The sequence below is a fragment of the Chelon labrosus genome, assembly GCF_963514085.1.
Source record: "Chelon labrosus genome assembly, chromosome: 2".
In the NCBI taxonomy this organism is placed as follows: domain Eukaryota; kingdom Metazoa; phylum Chordata; class Actinopteri; order Mugiliformes; family Mugilidae; genus Chelon; species Chelon labrosus.
In genome coordinates, this window is record NC_140338.1 from 24,418,239 (window position 1) to 24,438,232 (window position 19,994).

The window sequence follows — 19,994 nt, forward strand, 5'->3', positions numbered from 1 at the left end:
GTCAAGATGACGGCAAAGTAAAATATAGTCGCAACAGGGATGTATGCCAAGTCATCCTGGTCTACGCTACGATGTCATTAGGCGAGATATCTCACATCCCTTTGGTGTTATAGGTCTGAAACATGATTCTTTCCCATTTCCGAAGGTGCCTGAATCACCCATGTTGGTGCCTTCCAACATGAAAGAGCAGCAATTGTACTCAAATGGGCTCGTTGCTCTATTTTCTACCCTTGCAAAGGGGAATGTGGTCTGCAAGGGTAGGAACCGAGGTTAGGGGCAAAGGTGCCATCCATGGTATACTCTAAAAACGACGATGATTGCCTTGTCTGGCTTCTTTCAGTGTAATGTAGCTGTGTTTCTGTTCCAGAGTCTTTGTAAATGTGTTGACTGCTTATCTGTAAAATTGGAAGCACATTTTCCTGTCTTATTTTCTTTGATTACATACTTTTGGTCAATATGCTTAGTTCAGTAATAAATGAGAACTAGTTAGATCAAATGGTAAACTGGCACCTTTCCCTTCCAGTTAAGTACCTTTCTTCACCACAGGAGTCCTTGAAAATAAAACATATTCATCAATGTCCATGTCATTCGGGCTTGTTGAACCCGTACTGTTGATAAAATCAAAATTTTTCTTGTAAACACGACCCCGGGACACTTTAACTTGAGGCAGAATTGGAACACTATAAAATCATTCAGTTTGCCATCAGTTTGTGAATACAAATCAGAAATCAAGTGTGAAAACTTCTATAGAGAGATTTGCATTAAAAAAAAAAAGCATGAAAAGAACTGTCATAAAGTCTGCTCAGGTGTTTCACACATAGATGTGAAATGCAATGGAACCACACTGAAACACACACACCACGGCCTCATGACTAAACCCAAAAACCTTGGCAGGCTTTGTTCTTCACTTGAGTGTGAGAACCGTGTTGTTCTGTTACTGTGTGTCTCTCCGCCTCGCACACAAACACAAAGTTGCACAACTACACGTTCACACACAGATTCTCATGTACACACCGGCATAAACACACACAAACTAATTCATTCTCTCACACAGGCACAAACTCATATACACACACCATGCCGCGCCCCACTTCTGTTTAGGGAAAAAAGTAATTACTTTCTCTCCCTGCCTCAATGCCTTCAAAAGCCTCAGTGGGGCGATTCCCCGGTGAGCCAGTGAAATTCACTTAAACAGCTTTTGAGAGAGTAAGCAGTCTTATTGTTGCGCACTGAAACTTTGATTGGAAAGGGAGAAAAAATGAGAGGAGGAAAGGAGGGGGCAGGAGAAGATTGGTAAATAAAACTGTTGGCCGGTATTATTTTTTTCCCATTTCTTTTACCTCTCTGAGCCTTTGTTCTCTTTGACTCGGCTAACGACTGCAGGCAGGAAACAACGGCGGGTAAAGAAGAGCTGCACCGAATCACGCTGTGTCTTTTAAAACACTGGTGGGGCGCAGTGTGTGTGTGCCTGTACGTGTGCCCCGGTGCTCTTGTGGGCATGCTGTGACAATCCCCCCTCCATTAAAAATACACGTCTCCTCAGTCTTTCACAATCAATTTCCATCACGTCTTCACGAGCACACACACAACTCTGTTTTAAAATAGCTCAACCTTGACTCTGAGCGGCTCACTCGGTCCACCTGCAAGACGTTTCCTGCTGGGGCTCTTGAAGTGACATCAAAATCAGCACATGACGCGAGCACCAATCCCGCAGGTTCCCACTCTGGGCAGCAGACTGGAGAATCCCAGTGGTGTGCCTTCGGGAAAAAAAGGACTAAATAAATTAACAAAGCTCAGTCTAAGGGCTCTGATGATGTGTCCCATGGTGGGCCTGATGGGAGGGAGACTTGTTTGAGCAAGTTATCATGAACAGGCTTTATGACACTAGAGAGATTTGCAGGGTTGTTTAAGGAATTTCATCACATAGTTGCAGTGCGCATATTTTGCACATGTTTGGTCACTTGCAGCCCTAATGAATACATTAAACGGGCACCCCAAGAAGCACCGACACTTGCACATGCTTTCTTCATGCTCTCGGTCTTGACATGTGTGTTTGGATCTGCGGATGTTTGGAGACCATGCAGCACTCTAGGGGAAATGGAAAGGGATGAATGAAGCAGCTTGGAGAACAAAGAAAGTCTAGAGGGACTTTATTAACATATAAAGAGTATGACTGTATGTAGGTGGGCGGTGTGTAGTTGTGTGTGCCTCCCCTCATGTGGGTAAATATCTTTGCTAGTGCATATGCCTATATTGTCATTTGTTCAAGTATGTTGTGTGTGAAAATGTGTGTGCACTTACTGCTAACTCCCCTGCTCTAAGCATGAAAAAATAAAACAAAGACACAGACACTAATAGGGCTGTTGAATTATGAAGAGCACAGAGATGCGTGGCCCCCTCGGCAGCTCTGGGGGCTGAGAATCTCTACGTACTGTATGTGGGAGCTCATCTCTATTCTTTCTTCCCATGCCTCTTCTTCTTTGTTTCATCTAGCCATAAAGTGAATCTTTCAGAGAGAGACACTTCATCTCATGTGTCGGAGCATGTTCTAAATGATTCCATGCACTGACGTCAGCTGATATGACATGTATTCAGATCAGAGGAGAGCAAAACATGGAGAAAGGGGGCAAAAGAGAGATGTGGTGCCAGCGGGTAAGAAGCAGTGACAGGGTGGGGCGGAAAGTGTGAGGGGAAGAGGATAAGAGGGACGAAGAGATGGAACGAGTGTGTCGAGGAGACGCTTAGAAGAAGACTTAGATTTAGTCGCTGGGGTGGGAAAGGAAAAAAAAGTGCAGGGAGGATATATGCGTGGGGGTTAGGTTCGCCTCCTTCCATCTCTTCCTCGCTTTGATCTCTGTGACTTCTTGCCTGCAAAGAAAGTCGGAGAAAGTGAGAAAGGTAAGGAGAAGGAACGGGAGGCCAAGTCATAAAGGAACAGAGAGAGATGAGAGGGAAGGGAGCAAATGAAAATTGGGTGAAGGAGGAAGTGCAGTGGGAGAATTGGAAATTCATCAAGAAGTGGAGGAGAGGTGAAAAAAGAAGTGAGACAATTAGAGAGAGGGAGCTTGAGGAAGGGATATTGAGAGTGAGGGAAAGAAGCTGAGTCACAGGGAAAGATGGAGACAGATGACACAGCAGGGAGTAATGTGTGAGAGGAAGGGGTTGAGGAAGAATGGTGTATCACAGCACTAATTGCTATTAAGCAAAACGATCAAAGTCAGTTAGCATTTGAAATCAAATTAATTGTTGTGGGTGCTGTGAGGTTTTGTGTGTGATCGACAAAGGAGGAACATTACGGGCTATTTTCAACGCTGCAGTTTATATAAGGGGTATTGTTAATGGTGGGGTAATATCATTGTTTTGGGAGTGTCCTCAGAAAAATGAAGTAGCAACCAGAAGTCATGCATTTGCACTGCGGGGTTTTGGACAAGTGAAGTGGAGGAAGTTATTTGGGTGTCTAGTTAAGTAATAGTTCTGTTTTTACGTTGCAGGGGTAGTGCCACAAGTAAGACTACTGAGAGGCCGGGTGAGGCCATGTCTGTGTGGAAGCCAGTGACTGATTTAGCTGCTGATACCACAGAAACTGATAGGCCTGCAGGATCTCTTCCTTATCACTTTACGAGACAAATAACCCTTTCACTGAACTCTGCTAAATTTGGTGAGCCAAAACAATTCAGTAATATGTAACAGACTTTACTGGTAACTACCATCTACAGTCTAGAGTCTAGCACCCCTGTACTAAAAGGGTAGTCACAGATAATATATGAATATAATCTGAAATATCAATAAAGTCAAAGTCTTAAATGTGTGAGCAGATGCAAACTGTAGCACATATTTCTACTTTAAAAGGCATTTTCAGGCCAGTTCTGAAGCGCTCCACTTCCTGCTCGCCTAAACTTATTGCACATTATCTCCTGATTACGAAATGATTTTCTCATAATTAATAATTAAACGTTGTGTATGAAACAATGCTCAGTTTACAGCGAGCACTGTAGCTCACTGAATGCATGTACTCGGGCAGGGACATGCCTGAGAGCCTTGAGATATTAAAAATGTATTCAGTATCAAAAAACAAAACTTGTTATCTTGTTTCATCCTACGGTGCACCTCACTGCATGCACAGAAACATGCATATAGTGTAAATATATCGCTTATACAACAGTTGCCATCTCAGCTGTGGTGTAGTGGTTAGAGAAGCAGCTTTAAGGTCGCTGGCTCAAATCTCCATTTGTCCGTGGTTGAGGTGCCTTGGTCAAGCACCTGCCTTCCCAGGCAGCTTGCATATCTTGGACCAGTGGGCAAATCCAATTATGCTCACTTAATTTGGTTAATTGTAGAGAATGTATTATGTAAAATGTAAAATTTTCTTCGGACAGAAACAAATATCGATAATCCAACTCACATTTAATAAGTTAAATATGAAGGCACGGGAATGGCTAGCCTAGGTATTCCCATGGCTAGTTAAGTCAGCTAAATATATAAAAAATTGATGGTTGCCAAGCTCAGTGTCTCTGTGACTCAGTCTTATTTATTTATTTTTTGCTTCAGTCTTATTTTTCGCAAAACCCTGTGGACTATATTAATTAATTTTGCATGGGTTTAGACACCTGAAAGTCTGAACACATCCAAGACAAGTGTGGACAGGAAACTTTCCTCCTGGAATCATAAGGCTTCATTGGGGATATATGTGGCTCAGTAAACCATTTATATTTGGTACTAAAGGCTAATGCTAACGTTGCTACTTGTCTGCTGGATTCGTAATTTTGGTTTCTGTTTCGTAAGATCTAAACCAAAAGTTTATAAGGCTACAATGTGGACACTCTTCAGCGTGTTAAGGACTTCTGACTCCAAGTGGCCTGAAAAAAAAACTAACTCAGGAGGCATTGTAGTTAGAAACATCAAATCACTGAGCGTAAAACTGTTGCTACTGTATAAGATATGTGTTATAGAAACCAGGTAAAAGTTTCTGTTTAAATCAGTTCACTTTCAGATTCTGTGAAATAAATTTGGTGTGACTCTTATTCATGCCTCTGGTTAGCTTCTTCCTATTAGCAGTTATGACTCGCACTATTTACTTTACTGGCAAATAACAAAACAAACATTATTTGAGAAATATTCAAAAAATGTCATTTTAAAAACCTGGATTATTGTCAAAGTATCCCTGAGACTCTTTATTCCTTTCGATGCTATATCTAAGGGGCATTGAAGATATCATTAAAACTTTCAAACGGGATTTTATGGTGGTAATGCTTTTATTTCTTAACTCAATTAGACATGTGAAGAGGGAGGCCTTCCTGAAGTTTTCTGCAGCTTCATTAGCAGAGTGGAGGAAAGACGCTTTAATCATAAAAGTGATTCATCCTGGCCTTCCATCTTCCTTCTTTCATATCAAGACACAGGGCTTTCTGTTTCATTCCTCACATTTTAATACATAAATATTAGTAATTCATCAAGAACATGACAGTGACAGGAATAAAACACTGGAGCTGGGGGATTTTTATCAACAGACTAACGCGCCCTGTGTGCTTGTCTGTCTGTGGCTTCATCCTGACTCCAGGGCTTAAACTCCTGGGCTCAGGTGTGTGTGTGACAATTTGCCCCCAGTTTGTTGGCACATCCGACAAACAATTGATCGGCTAATTGAACTTGGGAACCCTTTCATGTTTCGACATGTGTTCCTGAATAGATGATGTTGATGGGACGTTTGAAGAAGAAAGCCACCGCCGTAATCAGGATGCCCTGTCAGCTTCAAATGGATTAGTGCTTGATTTGCGTACCGGCACTTCAGAGTTCAATTGCGAAGGGGTGGAGGGATGAAGGGGGTGGGTTGGAAGACAGAGAAAGGGAAATGTGTTTCAGAAAGGATGGCATTTGGTGGATTGGAAAACAGGATGCATCCTTTGCTCATTAGCAAGAGGGAATGCTGTTTGAAGTCGCGATGTTTGGCAGAGTTGGCAGCAAATGCGACAAGAAGCGCTGGTAATGAAATTTAGGCGCTGGTTTTCTGACAAACTTCTAGGAACGACAGGAACAAACCAAATTCCCCAGCTGACAAAAATCCTCTGGTTAAATGTTTGGATGAAAATATGTAATTATGTTTTTGTTTTTTTTATCTCTTCAGATGGATGTGTGCTTACGTTCACAGCACTATAGCGTTTTAGCTGTGTGATGCTGGCTATCACTGGGCCTGTAAATTATACACAGTGTGAAATCTCAACATTGCAGTACTGTGCCCTCTGTTTATCCTGCTCGTGTTTGGTATGCAGCGCTGGCTTGCACATGCTACATTAACACAGAGGTGTGATAATTGTGCATGCATTTATTTCTTTTTTTATTGTTATTTTGCTTTGTGGCTGTAGATTTTCACCAGTGATAATAATTTTACTCTTGATTGCAAACATAACTTTTATGAAATTTAGTCTTAGAGCTCAGGTTCGGGGTTATGACGTTTCAAGCAATCTATACAAATGCATAGACTCAAATGAGATGACAAAACTACACTGAGAAGTACCGCTTTTATTAAAATTGTGATTATCCATCATTTGAAGTCACAAGTACAACATTAAAATCACTGACAGGTGAAGTAAATAACAATGACCATCTTGTGACAATTCAGTGTTCTGCTGGGAAATGTTTGGACCTGGCATTCGTGGGGATGTTACTTAGACATGTACCACCCACCTAGACCAGACCAGACATCCCCACCCAATAGCAATGACACTCCTTGATGGCAGCAGCCATCCCCAGCAGGACGCAGCCTGACAACTCAAAAAAACATGAAGAACAGCACAAGGTGTTGACCTGGCCTCCAAATTTACAAGATCCCAAACTGATCAAGTATCTGTGGGATGATCCACAGAGGCACCTCCCTTCAACCCACATGACCCAAAGGCCCCCACTAACAACATTCTGTTGCCAGACACCACAGGACACCCTCAGAAGGCCCATGTCCATTCTCTGATGAGTCACAACTGTTTTGGAGGCACAAAGTAGACTTACACAATATTAGGCAGGTGGTCATAATGATATGCCTGATCGTTGTATGAGCTCCATAAGTCTGTATGGAATTCCTTCTAATACAACAAGTTGTTAATTATCACTCAGACCATCGCTGAAGCAGTAGCTTGCAATCCACATGGACTTTATTAATGAGATCCAGCTTAATAACTACAGACACAAGAAAAAAACAGAGGAGAATTAATACATGTAATGGAAAAAATACCACACGGTTACTGAATCACAGTCTTGACCGATGAATGTGGTGTAGGCCAGCGTGCTAATTAATTTAAATATGACTCATGATATCAAGCAAATTATCCTCTGTCATAAAGGAGGGCTGGCATCAGCAGCCAGGACGTTTTGTCAATTACGAGGTCGCCGCCACCTGATGTGGCAGCGGGAACAGGGTCGCACGTCTAGTGGCAAGTTAAATTACAGTGACAGTTGGTGACGGTGCTTGTCAAAGCGAGCATATGTTGGCGGCTAATAGGAAATGTTGTGCGAGTGTTTTTTTTTTTTTTTCATTTGGGAACAAACAAAAACTTTCCTCTTTTCAGATTATACTTTAAATTAAACACATGACTACAAAACCTGAAAACCATTTAGTATCAGATACACCAAATCCTTCTTGACTGCACTAACTTGTCACGAGTCGCTCCTTTCAAACTCCTGAATTTACAAAAGTGAGTGGAAGAATTTCTGCCCCGCAGTAAAGAGAAAGAAAGATCTGATAGAAGTTAGAAATTGAATAAAAAAGTCTGGCTTGCTACAGCAAAGTGGATTGTGACTTAGTAGGGAGGCAGTCAAAGGGATGTGACAGCCACAGAGATGGCGGGAGAATATATTCTATTAGAGGTGATGTTACACTGTCTGATGCAAGAGAAGACGTTCACCTGGGCAGCTACTAGCAAAAACCTGCTTTTTCACGCTTGCAGGACTTGTCGGAGAGAGATTTCCCCCTTAATTACTGAACTGTATGCGTTTCCAAAGTACTCATACTCGTAAAGTCATTTTAGTTTATCAATGCTCTTAAGGAATTTCTTTCAGTTTTAGTTTAATTATAATTAAAATTGCAAAAAGCAACTCATTTTAGCCACATGTAGCTCAGTTTCCATGCCGCGGTACTTGTCAGTGTTGTTCCTGCTTACCAGGCCGCAGTGATGTTTATCATTCACGCTGTGACAGATTAGCTGTGAATATGTGCAAATTCCCAGTGTATAAGTGTTATTTCACGTTATCTAAACAAACTTCAGTTTCGAATTCACACTTTTCTCCTTCTGTCCTGACTGCATATGCGGGCTCCCGCTCGCTCGCCCGCCCACATCAGACCGATATCTCTCTTTCACTCCCTTGAATTAATTAGTTTATTTTTAACCCGCTTCATCACTTTATATTACATTGTGCGTTAAAGTTCCTTACCAAACAGAAAAAAGAAGAAAGTGTTGTTGTTGCTGTTACTTGACTGTGATGTTTTAATCCTCACCCTGCAGATCGATGCATGTGCAGAGCCTGTTTGTTTTTATACTGAGAAGGGAAAAAGGTTCACATTTTAAATCTGTGCAGTTTCAGGGCGACGTGGAAATCTCCAGTAAACATACACGGAATAGGGACTTTTTAGTGAAATAGGAGACAGTATGTGTCCATATTGAGATGCTTGATTTTCAAATGAGGTACAATGATGTGGAAAAAGTTGTATCCGGCTGAAAATGTTGTATCTTAAAACCTGACTCTTTTAAAGTATCCTGGTCACAGTGTCTAACCTCTCTACACTGTGAGACAACTCTTTGCTAGCTTGGACTTCCTCACAAGACAGCTTTGAGGAATGTCATTTGTGTGGTCAGTCCACCTCATTGACTGAAATATCTCAAAACCCATTTCATGGATAGCCACTACAGTTGTCCACGGTGATCAGATGAATCCAAGACCTGTGAGGTTGTACCCAGTTATATCCTTCCTTAGGCTTTAGTCTGGCCGGAGATTATTGTTCCTCCTTGTGTATTTGATTGATATCATTCATACATGGATTTGATGAATTCATGAATTTCAATTGTGTCTAAGGGTACCAACAAAAACTGCCAGCAACAAAGTTCAACATTGCCTCAAGTGTCTTAATGAAAAAGTAAGGAAACACACTGCAAACATTACACCCAATGGCAAGCTGATGGTAGTAGTCAGTAAAATTGGGAAACCTAAGAAACTATTATTTGCAGGGAGGCTAAGACAAACGGTCATACAGAGTTGGCCTCTTCTGAATCATTACTCATGTGTTCATGTAGCCTGGAAGCCAGCCCAGTTTATACAGACTTTTTGTGCTAAAAGGTTGGTCTGGGTCCAATGTTGGGAACTAGTTATGCCCAGGCAAAGATCTTCTGGGGTCAATTGAATTGTTTGGGTGGGATTTATGCAGTGATGGACCGAAGAGTACGAGTGAAACATGTCATCTGGACACTGCTGAATTTGTTAACACGGTTCTGATTGGTTGTAGGACGATCCAGTTGCATGCAGAGGTACTGTTTCTCTGTATCAGTTGAAACGCGTTTAAATCCAAATGCTGTGTTACCATGCACAAATGCTGACAAATGACTTATTATATTGGTAGTTCCTGAACAGCACAGTCAACAGATAAATTCAGAAGCAGTTTAGCTTCTGTTACGGCTTGGCTCGAGGGCCGCAACATAAAGCGAAGATCAACATCAGAGTTACAAAAATTAGGCCTGGTTAGCTCGCCGAAGTGTGATGTCGTCTTAGACCCGTCCAGCCATGCCCTTTTATCCACACCTCAGATGTGACTGATTAAATATACAAATATGTCTACGAACCAGAAAAAACAAGGATAAAAACAAACATATACATTCAGCTGTTCAGAATCAGAATCAGAAAAGACTTTATTGCCAAGCATGTTTGTACATACAAGGAATTTGCTTGGGGTTGTTACGCATAAAATAAAATAAAATAAAATATAGAAACTATACAGTCCCTGACAAAAGTCTTGTCACTTATCCATTTTGTAGAAACAACAGTTTATAACCTGACTTTTAATTAATCCATTGGTTTTAGAAATGGCTCATATGAAAGCTAAAACCCTCCCAAATTATGTTTGATATACTAAAATAAATTTGCTTCACTGAAGAAAGATTGATCATTTAATGAACACAGAAAGGTCAGATTTTGGCAAGACAAAAGTTTTGTCGCCTACAGAAAGTAATGTGAAAATTGAACAAATCATTTACTTCAAATACAAAAATATGATGCATAACATCAGTGAATTAAGTACTGGTGCTGTGAGATCCATATTTAATATCTTGTATGACTTCCATGAGCTTGAAGGACTGCATCCATGCGGTTCGACAATGATTCATACAATTTATTGATGAAGTCATCAGGAATAGCAAAGAAAGCAGTCTTACAAGAATAAGAAAAAGATTTGAAGAGACTGGAGATGTTTTTGACAAGCCCAGGTCCGGCAGACCCCGCAAGACAACTGCTCGGGAGGACCGTTTGTTGGCTCGAAAATCCAAGGCCAGCCCCTTTTCCACTGCAGCAGAGCTCCACCAGGCCTGGTCACCTCAAGTCCCCTTGTCAACCAGAACAGTTTGTAGAATCCTGTCTCGAAATGGCCTCCATGGTAGAATCAGTGCCCAGAAACCAGCACTAAACAAAAGGCAATTAAAAAAACGTGTGGCATTTGCCAAGGCCCACAGCCTGCTAAAAGGATGGACGCTGGAAAAGTGGCAGAAGGTGGATTTCTCAGATGAATCTTCGGTTGAATTAAATCACAGCCGCCGCAAATATTGCAGGAGACCTACTGGAGCTCGCATGGATCCGAGATTCACCCAGAAAACAGTTAAATTTGGTGGCGGAAAAATCATGGTCTGGGGTTACATCCAGTATGGGGGTGTGCGAGAGATTTGCAGGGTGGAAGGCAATATCAATAGCGTAAAATATCAAGAAGTATTAGCTACCTCTTACAATCCCAACCATAAAAGGGGTCAAATTTTGCAGCAGGATGGTGCTCCATCGCATACTTCCATCTCTACATCAAAGTTCCTCAAGGCGAAGAAGATCAAGGTGCTCCAGGACTGGCCAGCCCAGTCACCAGACATGAACATCATTGAGCATGTCTGGGGAAGAATGAAAGAGGAAGCATGGAAGACGAAACCAAAGCATCTTGATGAACTCTGGGAGGCATGTAAGACTGCTTTCTTTGCTATTCCTGATGACTTCATCAATAAATTGTATGAATCATTGTCGAACCGCATGGATGCAGTCCTTCAAGCTCATGGAAGTCATACAAGATATTAAATATGGATCTCACAGCACCAGTACTTAATTCACTGATGTTATGCATCATATTTTTGTATTTGAAGTAAATGATTTGTTCAATTTTCACATTACTTTCTGAAGGCGACAAAACTTTTGTCTTGCCAAAATCTGACCTTTCTGTGTTCATTAAATGATCAATCTTTCTTCAGTGAAGCAAATTTATTTTAGTATATCAAACATAATTTGGGAGGGTTTTAGCTTTCATATGAGCCATTTCTAAAACCAATGGATTAATTAAAAGTCAGGTTATAAACTGTTGTTTCTACAAAATGGATAAGTGACAAGACTTTTGTCAGGGACTGTAGAACTAGCTCTCAGATATATAAAATACAAAAATACAAAAAAATATACACAGTATATATATATATATATAACATTTACTGTGGGATGGTAGTGGGTTTGATGTGTTCATGGGGGTGGCTTGGCATTGTTGGCCTGCTTTGCTTTTAAGCACAGTTTATGTTTTTCAGTTAACCTTTACCTCGATGTGTTCCGTCATTATTGATCCAAAACAATCAATTTAAAAATTGCAGAGATGGAGAAGCAGCCGGAAATGCTGTAGCAGAAACACGCTACTATCAAGCGGACCAATCACAGCTCTTGTGTGACGCGTAGTTACATTTTTGGGGAGGTGCATGTCAGTCTACGGCCTTAGGGTCTGCGTAGTGTCTGTCAAATTGACACAGAAGCATAAACCGGGCATTAGACCACAAACCTCCAAGACCACATGGAAAGATACTAAGATCTTCCCTTATATTCAGTCCTGGTTCAGATGTTGAATTCGTACCTTGGCATCAACAACATTTTGATATGAAAGACCAAATGTTTGGAAGTAATTTGTTTGTTGGACTCTTACAGGGAAAGTAATGTGCAGCACATTGTGATTCAACAAGGGTGTGCCCCTATAGACAATAGGAAAACCCAGTTCATATGAGTATGCACTCTTATTAAGGAAACCATTGTTGCTGCTGCTTGTTGCTGGGGTATCTTAAAATAGTTGACACCATTTGAATTTTGATGCTCTGTGCTTTCAGACAATGACTGAGTACGGGGCAGATCCCGTTCAAAATACAGCGGCAAATTTATCACTTGGCCCTGCGACTGTGAAGGGGTGAACAGCTTTCACACAGGCATAGCAGGATACATACTAATCAGGCAACACACCAGAGTTCATTTCAACCAGACCAAATGGGTTTAGAAGTGACAGCACACTAAGAGATAATTTAATCACTGACCTAAGAGCAAACCTGTTTGTTCAAGTGGTTCTTTCAAGAGTCCCAATTATGAGTGTGTGACCTTTTCCTTCAGAAAAAAAATCATTATTCTTTAAAGGTGAATTGTATTGACCATTGTATTCATTTAAAAGAGTAAAAGAGATAACAAGGAAGCGCCTGTGACACACTAACAGCCCATTTGACGACTTTATTCTCACTTTTAATTTATTTAAATACAGCATCATTATCTTTGCGGAAAGACAAAAGCGGTTCTGAGTTGCTGTCTTGTTTTCTTTTCATCCTTTGGAGATGGAACAGAAAGCAGAAAACAAGGTCCTCAATTGCTCTCCCCCTTGAGAGCACTGACGTGGTCTTCCCCTGGTGCCACCAGGGACATCTTCCATCCCCCTTCGCCCACTTCAGGGAGCTCCGTCTGTCCCCAAAGACTCCGCCACACTCCCGCTCCCCAGAATAACTAGGGCATCTGGGAGAAAACTTCACGGCATAATTAAAGGAGTGTTTGCACCTTACAACTCACCACGTCTCACTTTGTGTATGTGTACGTGTTTGTACACCACAAAGATGCTTCTGGGAGGAGAGTTAAGTGATTAGACGGAATTTGCAACCCAAATGTGGATGACAGCACTTACAGTACCTGCTAGAACTGCAATCCTTAAACTTTGATGAATGGTGCTTTAGGTGATGCAACAGTCATTTTGTTTTTTTAAACAAAAGAACATGTTCCTTGGCTTAGACTAGCACACGGCGCTCCAAACACAAAATACAAAACTGTTGAAGAGGATAGAGGCCATTTATTTAGAATCAGAACTATGCTGGCAGTAGTACATTATCTTGTTATCGCACTCCTTTCAGTCGCTCCCTTTCTCTTGGCCTCATTACCTTTTGTACACTCCTCTCCATTTGTTTTATTCTCACCCCCTTTATCTCCCCTGCTCTCCATCTCCCTGCGCCTTAGTCTCTTTCCTCTTCATAGCTGTAATGACCTTCCCTAGGCTCTTTTCTTCTGCTGTGGGAGGTGAGGGTGTGTAAGACTGAAACAAATGAACAAAGAAAGACTGAAGAAGGAAGATCCAGTTGGAGACGCTGGGAGCGGAAGCTGCCACAGAGAAGACGAGACGGCATCAAGCGCAGTCATTTTCCCAGGCAGTCAGTCGTTAAGTTAGTCAGTCAGTCCGAGCAGACTACACCCTCTCCATAGCGTCCTATCTACTCTCTGTTTCATGCATTGTAGAAGGAGAGGTAGCAGTCACTTTGCAAAACATGAAAGAACACTTTACATGGCAGCGTCCCCTCGGATTCCTTCCCCTTTTCACACTCGCTGTCAAAATATTGACACAGGCGGGAGAAAGCAAGCTGCATTTTACTCTCATGTATCAGACACTTTGTCCTTTTGAATTATTGATATTCCTGGAAGGGGGTTCGTGCCGGACACAGACCTATCCTTGGGTCTTTTCTACTCATGCTCAGCACTAGTACCTGTAGCTGACTAAAGATTGCCAGTCCAAAGCTCTTCCCTGTTGGAACTGCAGTGATGTTGCTCAGGGCTAAACAAGAGTCTGAGTGGCTCTTAGTGAAACACCTGGCCTCGGGGCATGCAAAGACTTTCAGAGTGTTTAGCTAATGGCAAATTGTAGAGGCTCTAGGTTCAAGTATGCAGGACAGGTGTGTTTCCAAAGCACCCCAAGGTGCTGGGACTGACATACTGTATTCCTTTGTAAAGCATTAAGGACAATGCAGGCAGAGAGTGTGCAAGGTGATGACTAAAAATTACACTGGACCTTTCACAAAGCACTGTATAAGGCTCTGAGCAAACACCTGGGTGCTGCAATAGCTGTAATTTAGCATTCAGTGTAGCATTTTGTGCAGTTGAGATAAGCTTTGGTGTGCATTTGATGCTTCTTTGACTTAGTTTCATGCATGCATCAGCACATAAAATACAATAACTCATTTAGAATAAGCTGTCCTTAATTTCATCAGAGTTTTCTTGATACGCAGTTTGGGAACACAATAACTGTAGGCTATATTGACTGGAATATCAAGCCAGCCCACATACATTTGTTGGCATATTGAGATAGTATCCAGATTGATTTTAGAAAGTCCAGAAAGTAAAAATAAATAAAACAAAATAAATTTAAAAAATTAAAATGAAATGTGATTTTTGCATATTGGATCCAAACCACATATGGAGGTCGTTTGAAATGTTATTCCAATTAGATTTCTACAGATCCAGTGCTCGTGGACACATTCCAAAACAGGTCTGCTGCTACTCTGAGGGAAGGCTCCTGTACAGAAAGAGCTGGAAGGAACATCGAGGGATGTGACAGTTTAAAGCATACGTTGTTACCGCGTAGAAGAATATGTGACGTCTGGTCAAACGAGTTCACTCAGCCATAGCCTCAAGAGCACAGTTGAGAGTGTCTTGCCGTGTGTACAGTCCACGCAGCAACAAATTTCAGGCTGCACGTGTCGTCCGAAGAGGTGGTGAGCATTATGAAACCCTTGTGTACGAGCGAAAATATATATACATGCGATCCTGTTCCCCGTAATTGACAAAGACAAAGGATAATTTGCTTGATATCATGAGTCATATTTAAATTAATTAGCACACTGGCCTACACCACATTCATCTAGTAACTATGTGGGTTTTTTTCCATTACATGTATTAATTCTCCTCTCCTCTTTTTTTCTTGTGTCTGCACTTATTAAGCCGGATCTCATTAATAAAGTCCATGTGGATTGCGAGCTACCGCTTCAGAGATGGTCTGACTGATAATTAACAACTTGTTGTATTAGGAGGAATTCAATACAGACTTATGGAGCTCATACTCCCATCAGGCATATCATTATAACCACCCACCTAATATTGTGTAGGTTTCCATTGTGCCTCCAAAACAGTTGTGAGTCATCAGAGAATGGACACGGGCCTTCTGAGGGTGTCCTGTGGTGTCTGGCAACAGAATGTTGTTAGTAGGGGCCTTTGGGTCCTATGAGTTGAAGGGAGGGGCTTGTTCCAGTGCATCCCACAGATACGCACAGATCTGCGGAGGACAGTGTGTATTCAGTGTGGAGGAATACAAGTAAAGAAACATACATGCAGGAAAGAGCTGTCACCATGGATACTTCAATTATGTTATGTTATGCGCTATTAATCAAACATTACCAATTCAGTGAACACAGGCTACAAAATAGATTAAAGCTTTGTTATTATAAGTCCACTACAGCTGCTTTACAGGTACAGGGAAATACATTAAACTATATGCTGACTTGCCTCACCATAAATTATATTTAGTGAAGTAGCCCAACAGTCCTGCATCTCCAGGCACATGTGCTTCCACTTATGGGTAGTATAGAGAGTGTGTCAGTGCTGGTTTTATTGTCTTTACTTCCAATCGCCACTAACATGCTCCGGTTGGCATTTAATATGCCGAACCAGACAATGGAGTGAATCGGGCTGGGTGGGGTTCCAGTGGACTGCCTTAGGAATAAAATGCTATGATGTGACCAGCATTTTAATGTTTCTGTTGTGCTGATAAATGTCCATAAATAAAAGTTAAACTGGCGTTGTAAGCACATCCTCCAAAGAGACATGGTAAGAAGGAAGAGGAAACTGTTCAACCACTGGAGAGATGCCCGGGCGGTGATAAATGCGTGGCTGTGGGGATGTGTGCATTGCAGAATACTGCTTTTTATATAATATTATTACACTTAATTTGAAAGTTGCCAGGGTAACTTTCACTGGTAATGGGATGATGGCAATGTGGGCAAATCATACACATCTAGCACCCACTTCCAATCTCCCTCCAACGCCAGAAACGTAGGCTAACACTGTTTTGATGAGTGAAGTGGCACTCACCCCACAATCACCATTACACAATGTTTTTGCACATGTAGTTTCATTAAAGCACTAAAAAGCGCTACCGATATGTTTATATGCTTGAAAATAACCACCCAAGTTCTGCAACTGGCATATTTCCTCCTTGGTTTGCCTGAATGACTTGATTTCAAGTTCCACAGCTGCACAGGTTCAGGGGAGTATAAAAACCCTATTCTAAACAGGGCCCATATGTCAGTCCTCCCAAGCCTATGTATGAAGACTCTCACCTACACAGCTAACACATTGCATGCTGCTATTATGAATGAATAATCATAAAACAATCACAGGTAAGTTTTTCATGCAAAGCGTGCTCTGGCGTGTTATTCAGCTTGGCATCTACTTAATCAGTTGTTATTAACTCCTGCATTTTTCACAGTCTTGTGATCATTGAGTTCAGCTCCAAGAAATCCAAATTAATGAATTTTCTTTCATAACAAAATTTGCGATTATAACCTCATAATTAGACATTCTACTGCATATATACAGAGCTGTGTCAGGAAAAGAGAGATTCTTAATTAAAATGTACCCAGTCCTTGCTTTTTTAATTATGAGTGAACACTTTAATGCTGATCGACTGTTTGTTTTAACCATCCCCATGTGAACCACAAACTGATGTAACTCTTCTTCACCCTCACCTTTTCCAGACAGGTATGCAGCACATGCATCTGGTTTTACACTGAACCAGAGAGCGAGTTTGAACCTTTGGACCTCACCAGTATCTGTGAGTGCTGCCTGGGGGTATCAGCCAGTGTACGATAGGAGCCAGATGGGGCTCTGACATTTAGCTAACAAAGAGCATGGTAACGTAACCCCTGTGGGGTTGTAGGTGAGTCGATCGCAGGCCATGTTGCAGTGTATCAGATGAGCTGCTGACATTTTTTTTTATTTTTTATCATTATCACTCCCACAGTCACACTCGCTCCGCCGCTACGAAAAGTCAGCTTCACATCCACTTACCTCTCAATGCATTTACAATGAGTCACAAGACCAGACAAGTGCTGAGAACGGGGCATGGATGTTGAGAGCAGTTTCACGTTATCTTTAGTTTCTTCACACTTTCACATGCTTTTAGTTTATTGTTCCTGTGGTTTGTCACATATGTGCCATGAATAGGATACATTATGTTTGCTTTAAACAAAAGATCATAGATCACAACAGTGATTATTAGTGTTTAGTGTGTTTTGTATATATAGAAAAAAAATATTAACTTACTATTTAAATATTGTATCAGTTGCGTAAATACATGTAGATGTTACAGACACAATTTTTTTCAAGATATGAGTCTGGTAACACACAATTTGGATTTCATTATGGGGCGTGTTTCAACCTGTAAAGAGAAAAAAACTAAATAAATCTGCAATTGGAGAGTCCTCCAACCAATCAGAGCCACGTAGATCACAAAGACGCAATGTTACTCTTCTGCCCATCACCGCATAAAGCCCACTCAAATGATTTGATTGGCCTGGCAGATATTTGCTGGAGCATAATCGGATAGTCATTTTTGTGTGAAGCTCAAGGGGCCATACCTACCACAAAAGCACATAGTGGTAAATATGAAGGTAGACTATTACACACGAGGTTGGATACTGTACATGACTAAATAGAATATTGCACATGAAAGTAGGATTTTGCCCTCAAAGTAGAATATTGAACACGAATTACACATGAAAGTAGTGTGAAGCCGATTGGGTTTTGTAGAACAAAGAAGTGTGTCTGTGGCTATACGTGTTAATAACTCATTAATTTGCATTCATTAATTGTATAGCTATAGATGCTCTCATTTAGAATTTCTTGCAATAACACATGGCGTTAAAAATATGCTTTTTTGTCAAGGATACAGTGACATTTTCTGCACATTTTCCGATCAGGGATAAATGGCAGAGTTGGTGAAATAAAGAACTGAGCAGATAAGTTGGATGCAGCAGGAGGATAAACAACCGCCTCAAACTTTTCTTTAGTAATACAACTTGCAGCATGATACCCTGGTTTTGTTAAGTATTCTCAAGGATATTGCACAGAACAAGTTTGTTTCCTTCCTGTTTCTCGTGTTATTTTCGACCACTTCAACAAGCATCTTCTGAGCTGTACATATAACAAGAGCACTTCATTTCTGGAAAGCTGCTCATTAGTAAATCAGTAAATCTCTAAAATGAGGATCATCCGTGACTAAATCGTGCAAAAGCACAAAGAACTACACTATGAAGTGGGAAAATCTTTCTTCCTAAGCCAGTTGAAGAGCTGCATTCAACTCCGTCTCCACAGGGTCAGGGTTAGGAATAACAGGAGTTGACAGAGGAAGGCTGGAGTGACTTGGCACTACATGATGCAGCTGTATTGGTCTTTAAAATACAATATTTTTTTCTGTGATGTACATGCAATCGACTCAAAACAGACCTGTGACCTACTTTTCCCATCATGCCCCCGCTAGATAAAGAGAAGATGTCAACGGTAAAGGGAAAAAAAATACGGCTCCATATGTTAAAAAGCAGTAATTGAACCACTAATTGCTTCATTTACATGTAAATCGTTGCAGAAATAGATGCATTAACATATGAAAAGTACACCTATCTACGCTCACTGTATTGCAATATCAAGGAGTAAGTGCGTCATCCCTCATTGTCCCATTACTTCCTCGTTTCCTCCTAGGCATGTGCTGACACACGCAGACTTTCTTCCACAGAGCAACGGCTGAATAATTTCCATTGACTTCCTGGTGCATTGACCACCGGAGGCAAATTCATAAAAGCAAAGATCTAAGACATTAATTCACATGATTTCATTAAAGATGTGTGATTGCATTAAAGCGCATTTGTTACACGCCGCCAGTGGTGTGCATAGTGTATGTGTGTCGCCCCGTCGTGTAATTTGATTCAGGGGATTTCCAGGCTTATTTCGTCACTTAATTAACTAGAGAGGAGTATCACTGCTATGTCTTTTCTTTCATGCTTCATTTTTGTTTATCTCTTGGCCACAGAGGTGTGGAGTCGTTCGGAGGTCTCTGGCACCGTGTGAAGATTAACGCCTGTCGAATGCTGTGGAATTTCAGCAGTGATTAGAAGATGGCAAAGTGCTCCTAATGAAGCCTTATTTGTCAAACATCTTCTCTTCTGTCTTGTGATAATATTTCCATGTGGCCACGCCTGCTATGAGAGCAGGCAAAGGTTTTCTAGAGTGTGATCAAAGCCCACCCAATAGGAAACGTGAATATTGCACCCGGTGATATGTCTCATAATAACAGCAACCTTCACAATTACTCCTGTCTCGTACTAATTAGAGACAATTAGTCACAGAGACAGGTAGAGATATCACACTCTTTCATCAAGTATTAGTTTCAGCTGATTATGGAGAAGCAGCACATTGCATCTCCACACACAACTCTCCCCATAGGCCTAATTGGATCTTGGATGATTCCAGTGTTGTTTATTTAGCCCTGATTACACCTGGGATAAAGGCTTCAATTAAAGCCAGAGCCGTAATGATCTCGTCTCAAATGCCAGCCGTGTACCACCGATGGCCTCTCGCAGAAAGGTCACTAGCACTCACAGCAGCACATTGTGCAGTAT